Source organism: Rosa rugosa, chromosome 5, assembly GCF_958449725.1.
Source record: "Rosa rugosa chromosome 5, drRosRugo1.1, whole genome shotgun sequence".
Classification (NCBI taxonomy): Eukaryota; Viridiplantae; Streptophyta; class Magnoliopsida; order Rosales; family Rosaceae; genus Rosa; species Rosa rugosa.
In genome coordinates, this window is record NC_084824.1 from 13,738,863 (window position 1) to 13,766,831 (window position 27,969).

A 27,969-nucleotide genomic window follows, 5' to 3' on the forward strand; every position below is an offset into this window, starting at 1 on the left:
CAAATGACACTTTTATTAATTCCACGAAAAATACATGAAATTAAAATGAAAATTGAGGTTATTACACCTTTTGTCTCCGTGGCGGCGGCATTGGTTCGACTCCGCTCGTCTGAAACGGCGGCGTTGGAGGAGTTGCTGGAAGAGCAGCGTGGAGGTCTGGAAAGTGAGAGAGATGTGAGTGAGAGACTGAGAGTGATGGGAATGTTTCTTTTTGGGTGGGTTGACGGACTGACGCGGAAGTTTTCCTCTTAGGGCTCTCTTAATTGTTTTCAACGACATCCAAGACCCTGCGCGCCATTGTGTTTTCTTTCAGTGAAAAGGAAAAAGTAATGCTACAAAGTAGCTCGTCTTCAACAACTAAAGGTGAAGTTGCAGATGATAGTGATATTCTTTGCTCAATTTCAAGGATTATTGAGACATCCTCAGCGGAAGGCCCTTCCTCTTGAAGACGTAATATTTCATCCAAAATAAGATCGACCAGCTTTGAGGAAATTTCTGCATCACAAGAAAAATTTATGCTTAATTGTATATATCTCCACGAACATTAGCAGTTCTGGAAGGCTTATTACCGCCAAGAAATAGTGAAACACCAACAGTGTAGATCTGTTCATGCTTGAACCGGAGAACATGGAGATCGAAGTCGTCTCGGGCAGTGCATTTGGAACAATGTTTCTCACTTTCCTGGCCATTTCTACGTTAACGTAAGATTTATATTTTCAATTTACTGTATTACGCCTATTTCTACTTTCAAATTACACTGGTAAATCAAAAGAAAATTTGGACTGCCGGAACCGGTCGTTACACTTCTCCCGCGTCAAGTCTACCGAATCCGGCTGAGATTAAAAAAAAAATTTCCTTAAATAATAGATATAAACTTCTCAAAAAAAAAAAAAAAATTTATCGATATGTTATGCTATGGTATCTAGATATAAGCTTCTCTAAATACTAATAAAAACTCAAATAAAATATTACAGACAGAAATAAATCAAAATAAGAAAGATCAATAGTTTTAGATCTACGTGCACTAAATTTAACATAGAAAAGACGTTTTGGACATACGATTTTGTGCAAAACTATTTGATCTCGTATAGATATAAAGTCTAACAAGTTACCACAAACTACAATATCCTCCTTATGTGTGTGTCTCGATATTCCAAGTTTATATTGCTATACGATTCCTTTACTTAATCCCGCAATTAAGTGTTTTTTTTTTCCGTCGAAATACTTCAAATAAAAAACTCAAAAGAGAGCTAAGGGATTACAACACTGTTAACAGGGCAAATTAAGTTTAGAATAATTCAGAATAAACTTTTCTAGTATGGAATAGGTTTCTTGTCTTAGTTTGCAAGGAATAAGATTTAATTCTAGAATCCTATTTTGCAAAGAATAAGGTCTAGTCCTATCCTATTCCTAGTAGATTATGGCATAGTGCTCTATATATAAGGCACCCTAGATTGGTCAGAAATTCAGAATTCTTCCTTCGATATCAAAGAGAGATATTAAACCTTCTCGTGCTCTCTCTGTTTCTCAGATACTGAAACCAAGAAAACAACATGCAAATTTTCGTGAAAACTCTAACTGGGAAGACCATCACTCTCGAGGTTGAGGGTAGCGATACCATCGACAATGTCAAAGTCAAGATCCAGGATAAAGAAGGCATCCCTCCTGATCAACAGAGACTGATCTTTGCTGGCAAGCAATTGGAAGATGGCAGAACTCTTGCGGATTATAACATTCAAAAGGAGTCGACTCTTCACCTGGTGTTGAGGCTGAGGGGAGGAACTATGATCAAGGTGAAGACTCTCACTGGGAAAGAAATTGAGATTGATATTGAACTGACTGATACCATTAACCGAATCAAGGAAAGGGTTGAGGAGAAAGAGGGGATTCCTCCGCTGCAACAAAGGCTGATTTACGGTGGCAAGCAGCTTGGAGATGACAAAACTGCTAAAGAATACAAAATCGAGGGTGGCTCTGTCCTTCATCTTGTACTTGCACTACGTGGTGGTAGTTTTTAATTAAGCAGTGTTAGTATCTTAATTAGTTTCAATTGAGTCTTGATAGTCCAAACATTTGAATTGCATGGTTTTAATTTGTTGATGAATCTAAATTTTAAATGCATGGCAGAAAATTTGTTCTAACTTGCATGTGGCTTTTATTACATCTCAATGACCAAAGCTGACTGCATATGGTAGAGCTAGCTACCAAAACCAAACAATACAACTCAAAAAGAATATGTAAAAAAAGAAAACTTGTTCTATTTTGGTAATCCTTAATCGTGATATATTTTGCTCTCTGTTAGTTCATAGATATGACCAAGCTTTGGATCAAAATGCAATGTGTGGTTTATAATTCTCCCCCGGCCTATTTGTAATTAATGTGATGTTATTTGAGTTTGCAAGGGATCCTAAAGTACAGAGCTTCTATGCATACCTCTAAAACTAGTATCTGGACGTACCTCTTAACTTTTTTGTAACTTTAAAAATTCATTTTTACCCTTAATTAAAAAAAAAAAGTAATTTTATTCAAACATCCAACTTTAGCATTTAGACCTCCTACTTCCTCTTTTATTCTTTTAAATTGATTTTTCTTTACATCTCCCTATTATCAACATCCCCGCCACCACACAACCCAGCTTTACCATCACAACAATGCCCAACAAATTGATCTGTCCCCACGGTGCTCATTGATTTCCATTGGCTTTAACCAACGGCCAAGATTTGTGCAATTCAACCTGAATCCTTCCACGTTATTGTGGCTTCCCTTCGTTCACTTTTTTGAAACGATTTTATTGGGTATATTTTACCATTGGAAGTTGATCATCATGGGAAATAATCTTTCTCTGCTAGCGATGCAATTCTCTTTGGGAAGCCAATCATTGTTATGATTCTTAATTTTAGTGACTTTTCCGTTAAAAAAAAAAAACTGAGGAGAGAGAAACTTATGCTAAAATGTAAGATTTAAGGCCATCTCCAACCCAAAGGGCTAAAAATGGCCCTGGGGCTAAATTTTAGCCCTAAATTCTGTACTATTCATTGATCTGACATCAACCGTCTCCAACCCGTTAAGACTAAATTATAGCCCTAAAATATATTTTAACATTTTGGATTGGTTATATATATATATATGTGCTTATTTTTTAAAGTCAATTGACTTATAGTAATTGAAATAAATTATATGATAAAAAATATTTTTTCGGTTGTATTTTTTTTTTTAAAGATAATTAAAAATATCTTTAGCTAATGTTGAAATGAAATAAAACTGCAATAGAATTTTTAATATTTATTTTATTCATGACATAAGCATTTAAAAGTTACACAACAAAGTAAGACAAGGAAAAATTATTAATAAAAGATAAAAGTTACAAGCAAAATTTATTCATAATAAATAAAAGTTACAAGGAATTTTTAATAGATTATAACAATTTATTTGGGCAACATTAATTACTCATCCGAGTCATTGAATGACATTTCCGGGCGGTACTCATTCGACGTCGAACCGGATGACGGAAACAACTCACGGCGCCGAATTTTCTCCATTATCTCCCTTTTCTTTCCGTCATAATACTCTTTACTCAAAGGCTATTATTTTTTTCAAACCAACGGCTATATAGCCAACGGTAAAAAAAAAAAAAAAAAAAAAAAAAAGCAACGGCTAGCTGACAGCAACTAGCCGTTGCTGACGTCATGCATATGTCACACAGCACTACACGGGTGGGCCTCCCATTTCTGATCCATTTGGCCCTAAGGGCTAAAGTGCTATCCTAAAGGCTATATTTAGCCCTTGGGTTGGCCTTTTGGCCCTAAAAAATGGCACTTTACCCCTTAGCCTCATGGGTTGGAGAAAGAAAGGGCTATTTTTTGGCCATTTGGCACTTTGGCCTCTTGGGTTGGAGAAGGCCTAAGAATATTGCATGTGGGAACTGAGATTATTGCTTAAAGTAACAAAATAAATGGGATACCAACGTAATCAAAGAAGGAACAAGCAAATCTCTGGAACTTACTCTTCATATATAGTTTATAGACAATGAGAACTGATCAATGTATTGCTTTTGGTGTAATGAATACTTTGGTGGGAGTATATTTAAAAACCTTGAAGTATTATGTCAACTGTTAAAAGTTCTTGAACATTAGACTGAAGAAATAGAGCAATGTAAGGCCATCTCCAGCTGTGGGGGGCTTAAATAGCCCCCCGGCTAAATTTTAGCCCCCGATAATCACTATTCATGTAAATAGTAAGGGCTATAATTTCTACCATCTCCAACCCTTAGGGTTATAAGTTTAAATATGAGTTAATTACTGTTTACTCCCTATACTTATAGGGTTTCGTCGTTTCAGTCCCTGACCTTCGAATTTCACCTAAAAAGTCCCTGAACTCTCAATTTCCTCTCAATTGGTCCCTGCCGTCAACTTTCCGTCAAAGACCTCGTTATTTTGCTGACGTGGCATTAATTTCACACTAAAATGTCTATTATACCCTTATTTACTCTTTTTTTAATTTTTTTTTCTCTCCTTTTTTTTCCCTTTTCTCTCCTTTTTATTTAATCCTTTTTTAATTAATTTATTTTCTTTTTTCTCTCACTTTTTTTTTCCCCTTTCTACCTCTTCATTGTTCGTTGAATCAGTGATCTTCCAAAGAATAGACCTCCTCTCTCCTCTCCTCTCTTCTGTACTACTAGTTCTGCACTCTCTCTCTCTCTCTCTCTCTCTCTCTCTCTCTCTCTCTCTCTCTCTCTCTCACACACACAGAGGTTTGGTCCATCCCTTCAAAGCCTCGACCCAGGCGTCATGGCTGCCGCTGCCGATGCCCCCATGACCATGAAAGAGCAGCTCACGGTAATTATCCCACACCCCATTGTCCTCACCCACCAACCCGCCGGCGCTTCCCGTAGCGGTGCTAGATCGACGACAAGGCCCAAGCCCTGATCTCCGTGCCCACCCTCGTCGCCCAATTCCCCCTCGTCTCGCCGTCCAAGACAGTCGTGCAGTGCCACAATTTTGTCGTTTCAAATTCCATGTCTGGATCTTCCTCCTGCGCCCCTCAATTTCTTCATTGAAGCTCCTCACAGGTATTCTTCGTTTCAATCTCAATCTCTGCGAGTTTGTAATGTCGTAATTTTTTGGGGGTTTTTTTTCAATTTCGATGTTATTGCTTCGATTTGTATGTATTTTTTTTTTTTCAGTTTTGGTGGTCACAGATTTTTGAGGTTTTTTGTTGTTGTTGTTGAATTAGGGTTTGATTGACTGATTGTGTGATGGTGTGAGAGTTGTGGGTTTGGTGAGATTGGAGGTGGCCTGGTAGTAGGAAGAGTGTGTCTAGTGATGATGATGAGCTTCAGCAGTGTGGCTCAGCTGCTGAATCTGATGATGATGATGATGAATTTGATCATGCTGATTCCGGGGCCGGATTAGATGGGAAACTGGTGTGGAGTATTGCCAGGTTGGGAATCAGACTTGTGGCATTCCTTTCGGTGGGTGTTGCCAAATGTGGCAAAAAATAGAGCTTGCAAATCTTGAAGGTCTGTGGAGATGAGGAGATAGGAGGGAGAGCTGGGAGAAGAAGAGGTAGAAAAAAAAAAACAAAAAAGGAAAAAAAAAAGTGAGAGAGAAAAAAGAAAATAAATAAATTAAAAATAATAATTAAGGGTATAATAGATATTTCGGCGTGTAAAAAAATGCCACGTCAGCAATATAACGGACAATTTGGACGGAGTTTGACGGCAGGGACCAATTGTGAGGAAATTGAGAGTTCGAGGAGTTTTTAGGTGAAATTCGAAGGTCAGGGACTGAAACGATGAAACCCTATAAGTATAGGGAGTAAGCAGTAATTAATCCTTTAAATATCATGTTATTTTATTGTTTGTCCTTTAATCTCAGCCATTGGTTTTGTTGATTAGAATTTTGGGCCACCAGCGTGGTCCCCACGAAGAATAAGCCCAAGGGCTAAACAAAGGGCTATGTTTAGCCCAGCCCTTAGCCCTTTTAGCCCCCCAAATCAGTTTTTGTTATAGCATAGCCTTGGGTTGGAGATGGAAAATGGTGTTTTTTGGGCTATACCAACCCCTTAGCCCAGGGTTGGAGATGGCCTAAGTATTTTTTTTTTGGCTGGGGGTATGTATTTAAAAATTTCTAAAAATCGAAGGAGGTCTAAATGCTGATTTAAAAGGTATGAATAGAAGCACTCCCTAAAGAATATGTTTCGTAATTTGTTTTTCAGACACAAAAAAGAAAAACAAAAAGGCACCTTCATTTGTTTTCTAGCCTCAATTCACCTTCTTAGGAAGTTAGGATCTCAGCAAGCCTTTATGGTCATATAACTCGTTCATCCTTGAATTTTTCTTTATATTGAGCTAAATGTATATGAACTTACCATTACTTGACAAGAATTACAGTGTTTGTCAAGCTCAGAGTTAAGATTTCACTCTGAAGCCAAAGGCCTAGGCATCATAATGGTGGATGTGGTTAAGGCCATGCCAGTAATTGTTGTCAATGCCTCACAACATCAATTAAGTTCATTAATTTAGATTTGTATCTACTCTTGTATACCGGAGGCCATGCCTTTGTTTGCATGAGACGTACTCCTCGTTCTTAGCAATAGTGGCTTTGCTCGATCTGGATTCAGTTATCGTAATTAGTCAATTATCTCACAAATTTGTCTTTCTTGTGACTTGTTTATTGATAGCTTATCTTGTGCTTTAGCTTTGTGTTCAAAGGAGGTTTTTTCTTGAACTGATGAACAGTTTTGTTCCGAATAACAGCAAGTCTCAAGCTCAGGCTCTAAAACCTTTTTTTTTTATCAGATAAACAACTCAAATGCTATAATTAGTCTTTGGTGAGTCAAACTCACAACCTCACACTTACGAATGGGAGACTATACCACTAGACCAAATAGTATTGGGCCAATTTTTTTTTTTTAGAAGATCAAAAATGATATAATATTTGGCTGGTAGCTTCTAATTAATGTTGTCACATAGAGCATGAAATTAAGCATTGAGCAACACATTGCATAATTTCTCACTTTTTATAAGAATAATTAGAAGAATATAATGAAATCAAAACAGACAAGACTGCAATTCAACTTGTCTTAGTTTGTGTTTGGCTCCAATTTTGCTGCAGCTGGTCAACAGTCTCTTTTCTTGCGCGGGCGTGCCAGCACCGTTCGGGTGCGGTCGTCGGGGGTGTCCCTTGACCTGACTTCTTTCAAGCGATTGTAGACGAGGAGAGCACCAACCTCGTCGTGGGATTCTTTGTGCCTCGTGGTGAGGACTTTGCTGAAGTTTCTTCTTGTTCACAAGTCGATACTCAATATTGTAGATCGAGCAGAGCGAAATCACCGGGAAGTATTGAGATCTTGCTAAAGCGTGACTTTAGCTTGGCTGGGTTGATAGGGGTTTCCCTTGCTTGACTGGTTCTGTAACCGTTGTGGTCGCGGCACTACCGTCGGCTCCCGAGGAGACTAGGACCGAAGCACGTTGACAGAGGGTTTGGTGGCACTGAAAGTCGGCTTCTGAGAAGACTAGGACTAGGAGTGTGATCACCGGTAAGAGAAAGAGAAGGAGAGGGAGAGGAGTTGCTCTTAGAGAGGTTTGCTCTAGAGAGAACTTAGATCATCTTAGAGATGTTGTTGTTGAATGTGAATGTGTGTATCAGAATGAGAGGAGAAGGTGTTTATTTACGGAAGAAAAAGAAGAGTGAAATGATGAGTGGAAGAAAAATAATGAAAGTAGATCTAAGTTCACTTGTAAAATATGGAAAAGATAGAGAAAAGATGAAATGAAAGCAAAGCATGAAGGTGCAGCAACATGGAAGTGGTGATGATCTATTAAAGAGATTGTAGAAGAAAAATATATCCAAGGAAAAAGAGAAAAGCATCTAGCTTTCTTCATGTGGGTAGGAAACATGAACATGTGAATATTGAGCTGGTTTTAAGTCAGTTTCTGCCCCTTTATTCCTTCAATTATTTCTCCAACAAGACTTCATTATATGCCTTCGACTTCTTCATATGAAATGTTCCACTATGAGTGTAGATCATCCTGACAAATTTTCATATTTTTATTCTATGTGGTTGGGCCGAAAATGCTGCTGGACCTCTTACAGGTCCAGTTTTCCAGTTTTGCTTCTGTAGAAAATTGGGCTGATTGTTTGAAGGCCTTCCACTCAAAAAAAGCTCTTGCACTCTTCATAAGAAATGATCCTTGGGCTGTCTAGAATGGATCTGCAGAGTTTCAGCTCATTTCAAGTTCATTTGGTCAGGCGGCCGCCCCTCCTTCCTTGTTTAGCTCGGTTTCTCCTAGCCGAAGTAGGAAAATGTGCTAAAGTTGACTTTTCATGTTTACATGCTTCCATTCTTCCATAATAGGCTTTATTTAGCCTCTAAATATATATTTCGAACTTGTCAACAATATATAGCTTGAGCCACTGACATTGGCTCAATTTCTCCATGACACGCATTGTCAGGCCAAAATGCTTATTTTGGGTCCAAACAGTTTGCACGGGAGTAAATTTTTTTTTTTTTTTTGGCTGAAGTCAAAGGTTAAGAGAGGCAAAGAGCCACCCTAACCTTTGAGATTTTATTGAAGAGGAAGAAGAAGAAGGAGAAAACATACAAGGGGAGGGGGACCAGAAACCAAACCTCCCATATAAAACAGGAACAGGCTAAAGGAAAGACAAACTAACGAAAACGAAAAATTCGGCATTCCTAAACGGTCTCTCTGAAAATGTCTGTCAATGAAAGGAGGAGCTAGGTCCCACCAAATCAGATCACTAGAGGCCGCACCATAATTCGCCAATGCATCTGCAACTTGATTCCCTTCCCGAAAGATATGTGAAGATCGAAATTGCATTTGAGAAATACGATATAAGCAATTGCCCCACTCAACACGAAGCTGCCAAGGCACTAAATCAGGGGACTGTAGAAAATTTAGAACTAGGGAAGAGTCAACCTCTAGCCATATATGTTTCCAGTCCCTTACCCAAGCTAGTTCAATGGCCTTAATGACAGCCATTACCTCTGCTGCTATTGAGCTAGGAATGTTAAGATTAGAAGCAAAGGCACCAAGGAATTCCCCTTTATAGTCACGAAAAACGGCTCCATAACCACAACGACTTGAATCTTGCTTCCAAGCACCGTCAATATTTATTTTAACCCACCCAAAGAGAGGCGGGAACCAATTAACCAATTAGCACGGGAGTAAAATTTAATTTTAGTATCCTCTTTTGCATAGAATAAGGTTTAGTCCTACCATCCTAATTCTTGTAAATTATGGGATAGTGCTCTATATAAGGCCCCCTTTTAGATTATCAATTCAGAAATTTTTCTTCAATATCAAAGGTATCTCTGCTCGTGCTCTCTCTGTTTCTCTGATACCGAAACCAAGAAAACAACATGCAAATTTTCGTGAAAAGTGAAAACTCTAACTGGGAAGACCATCACTCTTGAGGTTGAGGGCAGCGATACCATTGACAATGTCAAAGCAAAAATCCAGGATAAAGAAGGCATCCCTCCTGATCAACAGAGACTGATCTTTGTTGGCAAGCAATTGGAAGATGGCAGAACTCTTGCGGATTATAACATTCAAAAGGAGTCGACTCTTCACCTGGTGTTGAGGCTGAGGGGAGGAACTATGATCGAGGTGAAGACTCAAACTGGGAATGAAATTGAGATTGATATTGAACTGACTGATACCCCGAACCGAAAAAAGGAAAGGGTAGAGGAGAAAGAGGGGATTCCTCCGCTGCAACAAAGGCTGATTTATGGTGGCAAGCAGCTTGGAGATGACAAAACTATTGGAGATCGAATACAAACTCGAGGATGGCTCTGTCCTTCATCTTGTGCTTGCACTACCAGGTAGTTTTTAATTTAAGTAGCGATAGTATCTTTAAATGAGAAAAATTCAGCTACCGTCCCCAAACTATTCTGCCAAGGTCAATTTGATACCCGAACTCTCAAAAGTATCAATGTGATACCCAAAGACCTAAATTAGCATCAACGTGATACTTCCGTCCAAAATTTTTTACGGCACTGTTTGTTTGTTGACGTGGCAAGCACGTGGGTAAAAAAAAAAAAAGTGAAATGACCCATTTAACCTTCTTTTTTTTGGAGAAAAATTCAGCTATCGTCCCCAAACTATTCTGCCAAGGCCAATTTGATACCCGAACTCTCAAAAGTATCAATATGATACCCAAAGACCTAAATTGGCATCAACGTGATACTTCTGTCTAAAATTTCTGACGGCGCCGTTTGTGTTGTTGACGTGGCAAGCACCTGGGTCCAAAAAAAAAGGTGAAATGAACCATTTACCCAAATCGAGCAATTGACAGTGTGTGGGAGAAGCCAAAGGTACCAAGTACCAGCTACCAAGTCTTTTTCTTGATCTAATTGTGCTCAAATGCTATCTGGGTTGGTTTTGCTTTTTTGGTTTATGCTGGGTTTGTTTTTAGTTCTTGTATACATGAATTCATAGTTATATGTTGCTTTGACCTTGTGATTGTGATTTTGATCGGAGTATCTGATATCTGTTGTTACTGACATGACGGTGGCGGTGGAGGAAGATGACGCTGAGGTTGTGGCGGTGGAGGAGGGCGTTTGATGAACGGAGGTTCTATTAGCGAATGGGTGACGATCTTTGCGAAGAAAGAAGATGGTTGGTGGAGCTAAGGTTCACCAGAATTTGGTGTGCAGCGAACCAGTTTCCCAGTTGGTTGTCCCGAAAGAGGAAAGTTGCTGGGCGGAGAAGAAGGAAATCGGTTTTGGCGGAGAAGAAGACATGGGCGTCTCTGGGTGCCCAGAGCAGTTTTCTGGGTGCAGAAAGATTTGATTTTTTTTTTTGTTAATCGTGTCACCCAACTTTGGTTTTGGGTCCGTCCGCTGGGAGTTGAGTGCGAAGAACATGAATTTGTAGCAGGAATTAGAGAGGATGATGGCAGTGTTGGTGATGGTTTGGGCAGAGGGGAAGGAGATGAGAGAGAGGAGGAGGCGAGAGAAGAAGAAGAGGACTGAGGTTGAAGAAGAAGCATAAGCCATTTTTCTTTGATTCTTGGGTGGAGGAGAAGGAGCGGAGCTTGCGGCGGTTTGGCTAGAACAATATCCCAAAAGAACAAGAACAAGAAGAAGAAAAATAAATGAAAAGAAAAAAAAAAGAATTAACAAAAAAAAGAAGGGTAAATTGGTCATTTCACTTTTTTTAAGGGCTCACGTGCTTGCCACGTCAGTAAACAGATAGCGTCGTTAGAGATTTTTGACGGAAGTATCACGTTGATGTCAAAATACGTCCTTGGGTATCACATTGATACTTTTGAGAGTTCGGGTATCAAATTGGCCTTGGCACCATAGTTTGGGAACGGTAGCTGAAATTTTCTCTCTTTAAATAGATTCTATCGAGTCTTGATACTCCAAACATTTAATTGCATGGTTTTAATTTGTTGATGAATCTATTTCAAAATACATGGCAGAAAATTTGTTATACTTTTTTTTTTTTTAGGGCAACGGAAGACTAATCCATTGATAGAAATCATGACGACCTCGCTCGGTCAAGCATGAAGGGTACAAACATCCCTCATATTACAATGCATGCTCATAAGAGTACTAAAACCAAAAGGAAATCCAAAAAACTAAAGTTCCAAAAAGAAAACTACTAGCCAAAGCAATAAGAAACTATGAAGACCTACGCCATCTAGCGTGAGACACTTCCTCAATCACTTTGACGCCTAAGACCCTTATGGTGTACGTTGCCATCACCAAGCAAGACACATCACACCCTAGATGACCCAGGAAATCACCTCTTACCCAGACTGGGAAATGGGCTCTGAACCCTGCCCATCATGCACCCCATGCATACCATCAGACCCTTCAGCAACAGACCCCGACGCCATGGCCTCAGAGCCACCACAAATGGACGCTGCCTTCGAAGCTTTTACCTTGTTGCGCTGTCCCCGAGGCCTACCCTTCTTCTTGTAGACCTTGGGAGCCTGAGTCACCGTCACTTCAACCAGACCTTCTGGAGAAAGTTCCAAACCAAGATTTTCTGGCTGCAGGTTGGCTGGAACAAGGGCCAAGCTATGTTTAGCGCGCTTGCCTTCCTCTATAGCTTCCTCCTCCCTGGGACGACGTACCCCCACCACCGGTGCAGAAGCAGAAGTGCCCTCAGTCCGATAGCTCGTCACAAGTTCCGGGACGACCGGATCTGCACGGATTTCTTCTTCATCAAGCTAGGGACCCTGAAAGCAGAGAGAAGCGAAGGAGAAATAGTTGGTTGGGTGTTTTCCCTAAAGACAATGGTTGGAATGATCGGCCCCGTCGCCGGCTGTGACCCCGCCTCCACCATAGTATCAGTCTCCGATTCCTCCTCCTTAGGGCATCGCTGCCCTCCATGATTGAGCAGAGAGCAAGAGCGACACCGTCCTAGGTGTGGTGACCCGAGAGGGGGGGGTCCCACAGCGCCGCGACCCCGAGCCAATGAGAAACCGACATGTCACAAATAACATCCCGATAACTCATCAACCCGAAATCGCAAGGCCTTTTGGGTTTAGATAGTTGGTTTACAAAACACTTTCTTGGACAAATTATTCTAGCAACCGAACAGCATATTTTCAAAAGCGGAAATTAAAATGGGCTATGAGTTTTGGGCTTACAATCGGAGCCCAATTTGGAAAACAAATCACTAAGTAACTACAAGTGCGAGAGACACGCCCCAGGGTTACGGGTCTCTCGAAGTTTTGGTAAACGAGTAGGAAATAAAAAAAAAGTAAATAAAAAGAGACTTCAAAGTCCGGTAAAGGACTAAGATCTTAATTTAATAAAGTCAAAGAAAAATACACCAAGCCGGACCAAGTGCCTCCCCGACCACGTGCTCAAACCTACACTATTGTAGGGGTGAGCTTTCGTCCTCGCATGCCCAGTAGGGGCCGACCCAACCATGCTAGGTTTGAAAATAATAATAATAATCGAAAATTTTTACTACATAATATTGTGCACGTTTATCGAAAATACTTTTAAAAAAATAGGCCACCACAAACATTTATTTCTTTTATAAAGCATATGTAGTATGCTTCACACAATTGGGAGCTCCGAGATACTTACCAGCCAGCTAAACTCAAACAAATCGATGACCAACCCGGTTAGTCATCCTTCGAGAACCGGCCAACTACTCTGTTGTCCTTGTGTGGTGACCCGAAAGAGGGGTCCCACACTAGGAGCCTTTCATACTTAAAGCGAAGGGTTAAGACGTCAATAGGAGAAACCCTAACCCTACGGTCCAGCCTTACAGGATCGTTGATGGAGAGAACAAGCCGGACACGAGCTTCACCCCTGTGCAGCGCCAACCGGTCCACCTCCAAAACCTCTCAAATCGTCCCCCCAACCAACCGGACAGTAGGTTCCGTCAAAATACCTGGAGGGATGCCCTGCAGTGTAACCCAGATCCAAACAAAATCCAGCTTCATGACAGAAATCTCCGAGAAGCCATCATAATCGTTCAGAAGGATCATAGCGCGCTGAAAGCCCCACGGGCCACCCTTCTCCACACGAGCAACATCCCTTTCATGAGTGAACGTAAACAGAAACCGCTCACCCCGTGGTTGGACCTTCACTGTCCCCGACAGCCTCCACATCGACCGCACAACACTCCGGAAAGACTCCATCACCACTGCCCTACAAGTTTTCAACCTGCCCACCAAATAAAAGTTGCGAGCCAAAAATTCCTTTCCCGGAACCCTAAGATTCCCCAAGTCCACTGGTTCTTCTCCTTCTCTGAGCGATAGTTTTGTCGCTAGCCTGGCAGTCATGGATGCGATAGCAGCAGCCATGAAGTTGGGTCGCCGCACAACTCGAAAATACTCAAAAACCCTAACCCTAGCAGAGCAAGAGAGAGGGGGAGCAAAAGTCGCGGTATGAATCATAGATATATTTTTCTCTCTGTTAGTTCATAAATATGCAACCTTTGGTTCACAATGCAGTTTGTGGTTTGACTGGTTTCTAATTCTCCTCGATCCCGGCTATTTGTAATGTGATGTTATTTGATAAGTACTGTTTGCAAGGGATCCTAAAGAATCTGTTTCGTAATTTGTTTTTCAGACACACACACAAAAAAAAAAAAATCCCCTTAATTTGTTTTCTAGGTTTGATTCACCTTCTTAGGATCTCTGCAAGCCTTTATGAATCATATAACTCATTCCTCCTTGAATTTTTCTTTATTGAGCCAAATGTATATGAACTTACCATAAATTGACAAGAAATAACAGCCTTTATCAAGCGTTAAGATTTCACTCTGAGTGACCACTTAGTTCAAGAAAAACCTTTCTTTCAAACAAGGCTAAAGCACAAGATAAACTATCAATAAACAGGTCACAGAACCTCTATCACATGTATGGAGGAAAGACAAATTCGTGATTGAATTGACTAATTTGATAAATGAATCCACAACAAAGCCACTATTACTTAGAATGAGGAGTTTCATGCAACCAAAGGCATGGCCTCCAGTATACAAGAGTAGATATAAATCTAAAGGAACTTAACTGATGTTTGCATGTGAGGCATTGACAACAATTACTGGACAACAGTTTTTACCTTAGCCAAGTCTCAAGCTCAGGCTCTTAAGCCAGTTTTTTCTGTTATAGAAGATCAAAAAAGATATAATTTTTTGCAGGTAGCTTCTACTGTTGTCACATAGAGCATGACATTAAGCATTGAGCAACACATTGCATCATTTCCCACTTTTTATAAGAATAATTAAAAGAAGGGTTAATTTCAGTTTACCTCCCTGAGGTTTAAGGTCGACATCATGTTAGTCCTTGTACTTTCAATTTAATCAGTAACACCCATATAATTTTCAATTTCATCAGCTGTCAAAATTGGCTGTTAAATCCGACATTAGGGGCCCACTATAAGGGCTATAATGGTCATTTCAAGACAAAAAAAAAAAAAAAAACTCAGTTTAAGAGCATAACGACGTCGTCTGGCCTCTACTCCACGTCTCCACCATCCCCATCCTCGTCTTCTCAGCCCATGCTAAGAGAATGCCGACGCAGCCTGGGATTAGGATTAGGATTCTGACTGGGGTTTAGGATTAGGATTTCCACTAGGGTTAGTATAGTGCAGCCTCAGAACAAGGTGTCGGAGATCGAAAAATTGTGGAGATTTCCGACAGAGATCCAATTTGGTCTGCCACGGAGCTCGACAGACCACTCTCCGCAGCTTCTTCTCCAGCTCAAATTCGGAAGAATATCATTCAGTTTACCATGGAGATGGAGTTTATAAAGGCCTCGCCGGAGCTTGAGGACCATTTCGAGATCTTTGAACAGATTAAAGGGTTCCTCCCCAGAAAGCTTCAATCCCTCTCCTGATTCGACCCTGACCCAAATCTTGAAGTAGGATTCCTCCATTCAACTCCAGGACATCAATAATAAAGGTGACCAACCTAATTATTATGAGATTTTCAGTTCAAATTTACGCTTGATCCTTTGTTTGGGTACTTAGAATCTGAAGGAAAAAGAAAAGAAAGTTGAATTTTTCTGGTTTGTAATTGTTCAGATGATTTGGCAAATTGGGTTTCTGGCAAATTGTTCAAATGAATTTTCTGTGATTTTTGCATTTAATGGTGATAATTTGGTTGCGGTGATGCAAAGCGACGCGGTGCAGCCGACGCTGGTTGGCAACACGTCGACGATGCTGGAGGAGTTCGATCCGGCCAGGCCGAACGACTACGCGGAGTACATGAGGGAGAGGAAGAAGAAGGTGATGGAGGCCGAGGTGAGGAGCGAGCTCGATTGGAGAAGACATGAGGAGGAGAGGACAGAGAGGAAGAGAAAGAGAGGGGGATTTCGTTGATTCAAGGTTGAACATTTCAGGTGAGGAAGTGTGGAGGAGAAGGGCGGCGATGAGTGGCTCAGCGGCGGTTTTGGTAGCTCAAAGGTCGCCGTCTCCGCGGAGCAATTCGGATGGTTTTACTATTGGGAAGTCAAGAGAGTGGAGGATTGGGTGTAGGAGGTGGATTGCTTCAATGAAAATCAATTTGGGAAACTTTTCTCCCCAAAATCTCTAGACACCATCGAAGCTGAGAGAGAGAGAGAGAGAGAGAGAGAGAGAGACTGTGCTTGAATGACCATTTTAGCCCTTAAAAGTGGGTGTCTCAGTTAAAGTTAACGTTTGATTTGAACGGAATGAATAAAATTGGACGAGACTGATGAAATTAGTTAGTTTAGGGGTGTTACTGATTAAATTGAAACCACAGGGACTAACATGATGTTCGACCCAAACCTCAAGGAGGTAAACTGAATTTAATCCTTAAAAGAATATAATGAAATGAAAACAGACAAGACTGCAATTCTACTTGGTACAATGTCAAGATTAAGTCAAATAACCAGGATATCCACCACTAATGCAATATCATGACATACGGAGGCAATAAGGAAAACATAAACTTTCATATATTAAATTTCTCCACACGTCAATAAAAAGACCAGTGTCAAAACGAAACATATCCATAAAATGTTTCAACACTAACAAAATAGATATTGAATGTCCCTAATGGGGTTCAAAAATAACGAACTTGATCTTCCTGCCAAATTGCCATATGCCTAATAAACTGATTCTCAAGCCTTCAAAAGAGGTAATAACAAGCTAGGCAAGAGCACCCAAAACCCAAAAGTGTACCTGTTCTACACACCACAAGAAAAGAAAAGATAACAATATTGTGAGAATTCTTCTTGAAGGATGTGACATATACAATTAAGCACAAAAGTGAAAAAGAACAGAGAAGAAAACTACAGAAACTGGAATAGAGTAGAAATCATGTGCCATCTTGGAAAGGATATGATACTTGGTGCCTGCAGTGCTCCACCAAGTCAATGCAATGAAATCCTCGCTCCAAGGTAAGACAGGCTCTTCCAAATGCGAAGTCTGATTAGTTTGCAGGCTGATCACTTGACTGGAGGAATTGCTCATAGTTCTGTTGGCCGATTCCCTCCTCATGCTATAATAGATATAATTATTAGATGTAATCATGCTAGGCATTTAATTATGTTGGACATATGCTCATTATGGGTTGGACTTTAGAGAAAAGAAAAAGAAGAAACAGACATGTTGTCTGAGAGAAAGGAAAGAGAAAAGCAAGCATGCGGCAGAAAAGAACAAAAGAAAGCAAGCTTCATGGCAGAAAAGAAGGTGTGCTGCCGGCACCTTGTGATTCCTTTCACAATCCTTCATAAGGAGCTGGAGAAAGAGAAACCAAGAAGTTCCTATCATTCTCAAATTCGGCAGAATAGAGAGAGAGAAAAGATAGAGAGAGCTAGAGACAGAGAGTTGTAAAAGGAGAGAAAGAAAGTCCTGCTTTTACAATATCCTTGTGAGAGTGTATCCAAGAGTGTTTCTCTTGAGAGTTTTTCCTCTAGTGTTCTAGAGAGATTGGTGATTGTAATCCCATTTTCATAGTGGAAGTTTTTCGGAGTTTGTCCCGTGGTTTTTTCCCTTCACCTTGAAGGGTTTCCACGTTAAATTTGGTGTCTCTTTGTTGCTCTTTATTTGCTATATTGCTGCGTACTCTGTTAACAATCCCAACAGAGTGGTATCAGAGCTGTTGGTTAGCATTATGGATGTCAACACAAGCCGGATGGTCAGCTTAAATGGGAGGAATTACATGATCTGGAAATCGAAGATGGAGGACATACTCTACTGCAAAGATTTGTATTCTCCAATTGAAGGTGAGAAGCCAGAGACAATGTCTGATGATGAATGGAAGAAGCTGAATAGAAAAGCTATTGGAGTTATTCGGCAATGGCTGGATGACAACGTCTTTCATCATGTTTCAAAGGAGACTACAGCACTTGCACTGTGGAGAAAGCTTGAAAGTCTATATGAAAGAAAGACGGCAGCAAACAAAGCTTTTTTGATTAGGAAGCTTGTCAACCTCAAATACAAGGGAGACATCTCAATCAACGAACATTTGAATGAGATGCAGAGTGTTGTCAATCAGCTTTCCTCAATGAATATGGTTCTCGATGACGAATTGCAAGCCTTGCTCCTTCTTAGTTCACTCCCAGACAGTTGGGAAACATTGGTGGTTTCAGTTAGCAACTCTGCTCCTGAAGGTGTTGTGTCACTAAGTCAAGTGACTAGCAACTTGCTGAATGAAGAGGTGAGAAGAAAATCTTCAGACTCTTCATATTCTGAAGCTGTGATTGTAGAAAGAAGGGGAAGAGCTAGAAGCCGGAAGCCATATCATTATTCTCATGGTCATGGGAGATCAAGAAGCAAATCCAGATCAAGGAAGGATGTCACATGTTACCACTGCAATGAAAAAGGTCATTATAGAAGAGAATGCAGGCAATTTAAGAGAGAAAAGAAGAAGGATGTGAAGGAAGATGAGACAGACACTGCTGCAATTTCTTCGGAAGGTGATATCATAGTATTGTCAGAGTTTTTAGAGTGTGAAGAATTAGTTTCCGAATGTGAAAAAGCATGTCTGAGCCTTTCAAAAGAAGAAACTACATGGGTTGTTGATAGTGGAGCTTCCTTCCATGCTAGTCCTCGAAAGGAACTTTTCTCAACCTATAAAGCTGGTGATCTTGGTGTAGTGAGAATGGGAAATAAAGGCATCTCGAAAATAACGGGAATTGGTGATGTGATCCTGCGAACAAATGTAGGCTGCAAACTTGTTCTCAAGGACGTAAGACATGTACCTGATCTCCGCTTGAATTTAATTTCAGTAGGGAAGTTAGATGATGATGGCTACATGAACTTACATGGCAATGGAAAATGGAAACTCACAAAAGGCTCCATGGTGATAGCACGAGGAAGCAAATGCTGCACACTTTACAAAATGCAAGCTCAGTTGTTCAAGGGGGAGCTAAATACCGCAGAGACTGAAAGTTCCGCAGAATTATGGCATAAACGACTTGGCCATATGAGTGAGAAAGGTCTACAAATTCTCGCTAAAAAGGAGTTGCTTCCTGGAATTAAAGGTACACATTTAGACAAATGTACTCATTGTCTAGTTGGCAAGCAACATAGAGTTTCCTTTCATAGAAATCAGAATAGGAAACAAAATGTGTTGGACTTGGTTTATTCTGATGTCTGCGGTCCTATGAAAGTTAAAACATTGGGTGGTGCCTCGTATTTTGTTACTTTCATAGACGATTATTCAAGAAAAGTGTGGGCATATGCTTTAAAGACAAAAGATCAAGTGTTGTCTGTGTTTAAAGTCTTTCATACGATGGTAGAAAGGGAGACTGGCAGAAAATTAAAATGCATTCGCACAGATAATGGTGGTGAGTATATTGGATCTTTTGATGAATATTGTAAGAGCCATGGTATTAGACATGAGCAATCAGTTCCGAGAACTCCACAACATAATGGCGTTGCAGAGAGAATGAATCGCACCATTGTGGAAAGAATTAGATGCATGTTGTCTCATTCCAAATTGTCAAGAAGTTTTTGGGGAGAAGCAATGAGAACAGCTTGTTATTTGATCAATTTGTCACCATCGGCTCCTTTAAATGGTGATGTTCCCGATCACGTGTGGTCCTCAAAAGATGTTTCTTATGGGCACTTGAAGACTTTTGGCTGTAGAGCTTTTGTGCATGTTCCAAAGGAAGAAAGATGGAAGCTTGAAGACAAAACCAAGCAGTGTGTATTCCTTGGGTATGCTGATGAAAAATTTGGCTACCGATTGTGGGATCCTCTTAACAAGAAGGTGGTTCGCAGCCGGGATGTAGTGTTCTTTGAAGACCAAACAATTAAAGACATTGAGAAGAGTGAACATGTAGAGGCAGCAGAAACATATGGCGATAATCTCATTGATCTAGACCGTATTATTCCTCCTACAGTTGAAGAAGTTGGTCATGAAGCTGAGCAAGACCCCGAAGAAGTTCCTGATGGTGATCAAAGAGATGATGCTGAAAACAACCAAGAAGTTCCACAAGAAAACCAACAAGAGCAGCCACCGGTTATTGAACAAGCTGCACAGTTGAGGAAAAGCACCAGAACACACAAGCCTTCCACAAAATATCCATCTAATGAGTATGTTCTTCTCTTAGATGAAGGTGAACCTGAATGCTTTCAGGATGTCCAAGATGATGCTGACAAAGACAAATGGCTGAAAGCTATGCAAGAGGAGATGGATTCTTTACACAAGAATCAAACATATGAATTGGTGGAAAGGCCAAAAGGAAGACGAGTCCTCAAGAATAAGTGGATTTTCAAGCTTAAGACATCTGAAAATTCACAACCAAGATATAAAGCGAGGTTGGTTGTTAAAGGCTTTGCTCAAAAGAAAGGTATTGATTTTGATGAGATATTTTCTCCAGTGGTGAAGATGAATTCCATTCGTGTCGTGTTGGGATTGGCAGCAAGTATGAACCTGGAGATAGAGCAACTAGACGTCAAAACAGCCTTTCTTCATGGTGACTTAGAAGAAGACATTTTCATGGAACAACCAGAGGGATTTGAAGTTGAGGGCAAGGAGCATATGGTCTGTAAGCTGAAGAAGAGCCTCTATGGACTCAAACAAGCTCCTCGCCAATGGTACAAGAAATTTGAGTCATTCATGATAGACAATGGATTCAAAAGGACAATCTCAGATCACTGTGTGTTCATTCAAAGAGCATCTGAAAAAGACTTCATCATGTTATTGTTGTATGTTGATGACATGTTGATTGTAGGTCCAAACTCAAGGAAAATTGAGGAGTTGAAGGAAAGGTTGAATGAATCCTTTGATATGAAAGATTTGGGGCCTTCAAAGAAAATTCTCGGCATGCAGATCACTCGTGATAGAAAGAAAGATCAGTTGTGGCTATCACAAGAAAGTTACATTGAAAAGGTGCTTGAGAGATTCAACATGGACAAAGCAAAATCTGTAAGTGTTCCTCTTGCTACTCATTTCAAATTGAGTAAGAAACAAAGTCCTTCAAATGCAAAAGAGAAGGAAGAAATGGAGAAAGTTCCCTATGCTTCAGCAGTAGGATGTTTAATGCATGCTATGGTCTGTACTAGACCGGATATTGGTTATGCAGTAGGTGTTGTGAGCAGATTCCTTGCAAATCCAGGTAGAGAACACTGGACAGCAGTTAAATGGATTATGAGGTACCTTAGAGGTACATCTAAATTGTGTTTATGTTTTGGCAATGAAAGGCCTATTCTTCAAGGCTTTACTGATGCAGATTTAGCTGGAGATGTAGACACAATGAGGTCCACATCTGGATATTTATTCACTTTTGCAGGGGGAGCTGTTTCTTGGCAGTCAAAATTGCAAAAGTGTGTGGCTTTATCTACTACTGAATCAGAGTACATTGCCATTGTTGAATGCTGCAAGGAAATGCTATGGATGAAGAGATATTTCCAAGAGCTTGGTCTACACCAAAGTGAGTTTGTTATCTACTGTGATAATCAGAGTGCCATTCATCTCAGCAAGAATCCTAGTTTTCATTCGAAGTCCAAGCATATAGATATGCGGTACCATTGGATTCGAGAGAAATTTGAAACAAAGCTGCTGATGATAGAAAAGGTCCATACCAATGAGAACAGAGCCGATATGTTAACAAAGTCTCTTCCAAAGGGCAAGCATGAGACCTGCACATTCTTTGCAGGTCTGCGATCTTAAGCATGAGTCAGGAAGGGGGAGATTGTTGGCCGATTCCCTCCTCATGCTATAATAGATATAATTATTAGATGTAATCATGCTAGGCATTTAATTATGTTGGACATATGCTCATTATGGGTTGGACTTTAGAGAAAAGAAAAAGAAGAAACAGACATGTTGTCTGAGAGAAAGGAAAGAGAAAAGCAAGCATGCGGCAGAAAAGAACAAAAGAAAGCAAGCTTCATGGCAGAAAAGAAGGTGTGCTGCCGGCACCTTGTGATTCCTTTCACAATCCTTCATAAGGAGCTGGAGAAAGAGAAACCAAGAAGTTCCTATCATTCTCAAATTCGGCAGAATAGAGAGAGAGAAAAGATAGAGAGAGCTAGAGACAGAGAGTTGTAAAAGGAGAGAAAGAAAGTCCTGCTTTTACAATATCCTTGTGAGAGTGTATCCAAGAGTGTTTCTCTTGAGAGTTTTTCCTCTAGTGTTCTAGAGAGATTGGTGATTGTAATCCCATTTTCATAGTGGAAGTTTTTCGGAGTTTGTCCCGTGGTTTTTTCCCTTCACCTTGAAGGGTTTCCACGTTAAATTTGGTGTCTCTTTGTTGCTCTTTATTTGCTATATTGCTGCGTACTCTGTTAACAATCCCAACAGAGTGGTATCAGAGCTGTTGGTTAGCATTATGGATGTCAACACAAGCCGGATGGTCAGCTTAAATGGGAGGAATTACATGATCTGGAAATCGAAGATGGAGGACATACTCTACTGCAAAGATTTGTATTCTCCAATTGAAGGTGAGAAGCCAGAGACAATGTCTGATGATGAATGGAAGAAGCTGAATAGAAAAGCTATTGGAGTTATTCGGCAATGGCTGGATGACAACGTCTTTCATCATGTTTCAAAGGAGACTACAGCACTTGCACTGTGGAGAAAGCTTGAAAGTCTATATGAAAGAAAGACGGCAGCAAACAAAGCTTTTTTGATTAGGAAGCTTGTCAACCTCAAATACAAGGGAGACATCTCAATCAACGAACATTTGAATGAGATGCAGAGTGTTGTCAATCAGCTTTCCTCAATGAATATGGTTCTCGATGACGAATTGCAAGCCTTGCTCCTTCTTAGTTCACTCCCAGACAGTTGGGAAACATTGGTGGTTTCAGTTAGCAACTCTGCTCCTGAAGGTGTTGTGTCACTAAGTCAAGTGACTAGCAACTTGCTGAATGAAGAGGTGAGAAGAAAATCTTCAGACTCTTCATATTCTGAAGCTGTGATTGTAGAAAGAAGGGGAAGAGCTAGAAGCCGGAAGCCATATCATTATTCTCATGGTCATGGGAGATCAAGAAGCAAATCCAGATCAAGGAAGGATGTCACATGTTACCACTGCAATGAAAAAGGTCATTATAGAAGAGAATGCAGGCAATTTAAGAGAGAAAAGAAGAAGGATGTGAAGGAAGATGAGACAGACACTGCTGCAATTTCTTCGGAAGGTGATATCATAGTATTGTCAGAGTTTTTAGAGTGTGAAGAATTAGTTTCCGAATGTGAAAAAGCATGTCTGAGCCTTTCAAAAGAAGAAACTACATGGGTTGTTGATAGTGGAGCTTCCTTCCATGCTAGTCCTCGAAAGGAACTTTTCTCAACCTATAAAGCTGGTGATCTTGGTGTAGTGAGAATGGGAAATAAAGGCATCTCGAAAATAACGGGAATTGGTGATGTGATCCTGCGAACAAATGTAGGCTGCAAACTTGTTCTCAAGGACGTAAGACATGTACCTGATCTCCGCTTGAATTTAATTTCAGTAGGGAAGTTAGATGATGATGGCTACATGAACTTACATGGCAATGGAAAATGGAAACTCACAAAAGGCTCCATGGTGATAGCACGAGGAAGCAAATGCTGCACACTTTACAAAATGCAAGCTCAGTTGTTCAAGGGGGAGCTAAATACCGCAGAGACTGAAAGTTCCGCAGAATTATGGCATAAACGACTTGGCCATATGAGTGAGAAAGGTCTACAAATTCTCGCTAAAAAGGAGTTGCTTCCTGGAATTAAAGGTACACATTTAGACAAATGTACTCATTGTCTAGTTGGCAAGCAACATAGAGTTTCCTTTCATAGAAATCAGAATAGGAAACAAAATGTGTTGGACTTGGTTTATTCTGATGTCTGCGGTCCTATGAAAGTTAAAACATTGGGTGGTGCCTCGTATTTTGTTACTTTCATAGACGATTATTCAAGAAAAGTGTGGGCATATGCTTTAAAGACAAAAGATCAAGTGTTGTCTGTGTTTAAAGTCTTTCATACGATGGTAGAAAGGGAGACTGGCAGAAAATTAAAATGCATTCGCACAGATAATGGTGGTGAGTATATTGGATCTTTTGATGAATATTGTAAGAGCCATGGTATTAGACATGAGCAATCAGTTCCGAGAACTCCACAACATAATGGCGTTGCAGAGAGAATGAATCGCACCATTGTGGAAAGAATTAGATGCATGTTGTCTCATTCCAAATTGTCAAGAAGTTTTTGGGGAGAAGCAATGAGAACAGCTTGTTATTTGATCAATTTGTCACCATCGGCTCCTTTAAATGGTGATGTTCCCGATCACGTGTGGTCCTCAAAAGATGTTTCTTATGGGCACTTGAAGACTTTTGGCTGTAGAGCTTTTGTGCATGTTCCAAAGGAAGAAAGATGGAAGCTTGAAGACAAAACCAAGCAGTGTGTATTCCTTGGGTATGCTGATGAAAAATTTGGCTACCGATTGTGGGATCCTCTTAACAAGAAGGTGGTTCGCAGCCGGGATGTAGTGTTCTTTGAAGACCAAACAATTAAAGACATTGAGAAGAGTGAACATGTAGAGGCAGCAGAAACATATGGCGATAATCTCATTGATCTAGACCGTATTATTCCTCCTACAGTTGAAGAAGTTGGTCATGAAGCTGAGCAAGACCCCGAAGAAGTTCCTGATGGTGATCAAAGAGATGATGCTGAAAACAACCAAGAAGTTCCACAAGAAAACCAACAAGAGCAGCCACCGGTTATTGAACAAGCTGCACAGTTGAGGAAAAGCACCAGAACACACAAGCCTTCCACAAAATATCCATCTAATGAGTATGTTCTTCTCTTAGATGAAGGTGAACCAGAATGCTTTCAGGATGTCCAAGATGATGCTGACAAAGACAAATGGCTGAAAGCTATGCAAGAGGAGATGGATTCTTTACACAAGAATCAAACATATGAATTGGTGGAAAGGCCAAAAGGAAGACGAGTCCTCAAGAATAAGTGGATTTTCAAGCTTAAGACATCTGAAAATTCACAACCAAGATATAAAGCGAGGTTGGTTGTTAAAGGCTTTGCTCAAAAGAAAGGTATTGATTTTGATGAGATATTTTCTCCAGTGGTGAAGATGAATTCCATTCGTGTCGTGTTGGGATTGGCAGCAAGTATGAACCTGGAGATAGAGCAACTAGACGTCAAAACAGCCTTTCTTCATGGTGACTTAGAAGAAGACATTTTCATGGAACAACCAGAGGGATTTGAAGTTGAGGGCAAGGAGCATATGGTCTGTAAGCTGAAGAAGAGCCTCTATGGACTCAAACAAGCTCCTCGCCAATGGTACAAGAAATTTGAGTCATTCATGATAGACAATGGATTCAAAAGGACAATCTCAGATCACTGTGTGTTCATTCAAAGAGCATCTGAAAAAGACTTCATCATGTTATTGTTGTATGTTGATGACATGTTGATTGTAGGTCCAAACTCAAGGAAAATTGAGGAGTTGAAGGAAAGGTTGAATGAATCCTTTGATATGAAAGATTTGGGGCCTTCAAAGAAAATTCTCGGCATGCAGATCACTCGTGATAGAAAGAAAGATCAGTTGTGGCTATCACAAGAAAGTTACATTGAAAAGGTGCTTGAGAGATTCAACATGGACAAAGCAAAATCTGTAAGTGTTCCTCTTGCTACTCATTTCAAATTGAGTAAGAAACAAAGTCCTTCAAATGCAAAAGAGAAGGAAGAAATGGAGAAAGTTCCCTATGCTTCAGCAGTAGGATGTTTAATGCATGCTATGGTCTGTACTAGACCGGATATTGGTTATGCAGTAGGTGTTGTGAGCAGATTCCTTGCAAATCCAGGTAGAGAACACTGGACAGCAGTTAAATGGATTATGAGGTACCTTAGAGGTACATCTAAATTGTGTTTATGTTTTGGCAATGAAAGGCCTATTCTTCAAGGCTTTACTGATGCAGATTTAGCTGGAGATGTAGACACAATGAGGTCCACATCTGGATATTTATTCACTTTTGCAGGGGGAGCTGTTTCTTGGCAGTCAAAATTGCAAAAGTGTGTGGCTTTATCTACTACTGAATCAGAGTACATTGCCATTGTTGAATGCTGCAAGGAAATGCTATGGATGAAGAGATATTTCCAAGAGCTTGGTCTACACCAAAGTGAGTTTGTTATCTACTGTGATAATCAGAGTGCCATTCATCTCAGCAAGAATCCTAGTTTTCATTCGAAGTCCAAGCATATAGATATGCGGTACCATTGGATTCGAGAGAAATTTGAAACAAAGCTGCTGATGATAGAAAAGGTCCATACCAATGAGAACAGAGCCGATATGTTAACAAAGTCTCTTCCAAAGGGCAAGCATGAGACCTGCACATTCTTTGCAGGTCTGCGATCTTAAGCATGAGTCAGGAAGGGGGAGATTGTTGGCCGATTCCCTCCTCATGCTATAATAGATATAATTATTAGATGTAATCATGCTAGGCATTTAATTATGTTGGACATATGCTCATTATGGGTTGGACTTTAGAGAAAAGAAAAAGAAGAAACAGACATGTTGTCTGAGAGAAAGGAAAGAGAAAAGCAAGCATGCGGCAGAAAAGAACAAAAGAAAGCAAGCTTCATGGCAGAAAAGAAGGTGTGCTGCCGGCACCTTGTGATTCCTTTCACAATCCTTCATAAGGAGCTGGAGAAAGAGAAACCAAGAAGTTCCTATCATTCTCAAATTCGGCAGAATAGAGAGAGAGAAAAGATAGAGAGAGCTAGAGACAGAGAGTTGTAAAAGGAGAGAAAGAAAGTCCTGCTTTTACAATATCCTTGTGAGAGTGTATCCAAGAGTGTTTCTCTTGAGAGTTTTTCCTCTAGTGTTCTAGAGAGATTGGTGATTGTAATCCCATTTTCATAGTGGAAGTTTTTCGGAGTTTGTCCCGTGGTTTTTTCCCTTCACCTTGAAGGGTTTCCACGTTAAATTTGGTGTCTCTTTGTTGCTCTTTATTTGCTATATTGCTGCGTACTCTGTTAACAATCCCAACAAGTTCTTCACCACACTAAAAGTATGATTCGCATCATATCCAGCAGTAGGACACTGTCCTTCTAAATCAGAATCAGAAGATGTTTCGCATATAAAGTTCTCTTTCTCAAGAAAGTGGATCACATATTCATCAGCCAGAGGGATCGAATCCTTGATCTACCCAACTTGTTTTCTTACCTTCTCCTACCAATTGAGCTAACCCGATTGGGCATGCATTGAGGTAAAATTGAACTAAAGTAACCTTGTTTTGCAATTTAGAAATATTAAACCTTCAAACTTAACTTCCTTTTTGCATCCCTATATATGTGTCTCATGGTTACTTCCGAGTCTATACTTGGGAGTAAAAGGCAATTAAGTGTTTTTTTTTCTTTCCCGGAAAGAGTCTATACTGTTAGATTATGGGATAGTGCTCGATATAAGGCCTCCTATTAGATTATCAGAATTCAGAAATTTTCCATTGATATCAAAGGTATCTCTCTTCTGGTGCTCTCCCTGTTTCTCTGATACTGAAACCAAGAAAACAACATGCAAATTTTCATGAAAACACTAACTAGGAAGACCATCACTCTTGAGGTTGAGGGCAGTGATACCATCGACAATGTCAAAGCCAAGATCCAGGCTAAAGAAGGCATCCCTCCTGATCAACAGAGACTGATTTTTGCTGGCAAGCAATTGGAAGATGGCAGAACTCTTGCGGATTATAACATTCAAAGGAGTCGACTCTTCCCCTAGTATTGAGGCTGAGGGGAGGAACTATGATCGAGGTGAAGACTCTTAAAAGAAATTGAGATTGATATTGAACTGACTGATACCATGAACCAAATTAGGGAAAGGGTTAAGGAGAAAGAGGGGATTCCTCCGCCTGCTGTAAAATACAAACTCGCGTGTGGCTCTGTCCTTCATCTTGTGCTTGCACTACGTGGTGGTAGTTTTTAATTAAGTAGTGATAGTATCTTTAAATAGTTTAACAGCAGAAATTTTGTTCTAATGTGATCCTTAATTAGCTGATAAATTTGCACGCTTTGTTCACAATTTTCTAATACTCCTTCAGCTATTTGTAATGTGAGGTTATTTGATTAAT

At 40.3% G+C, this 27,969-nt stretch overlaps 1 pseudogene; it reads left to right on the forward strand.

Annotated features, from left to right (window-relative positions):
- The first annotated feature begins 1,553 nt into the window (after positions 1 to 1,553).
- On the forward strand, positions 1,554 to 27,896 carry LOC133709971 (polyubiquitin 4-like; annotated as a pseudogene).
- Positions 27,897 to 27,969: the final 73 nt, after the last annotated feature.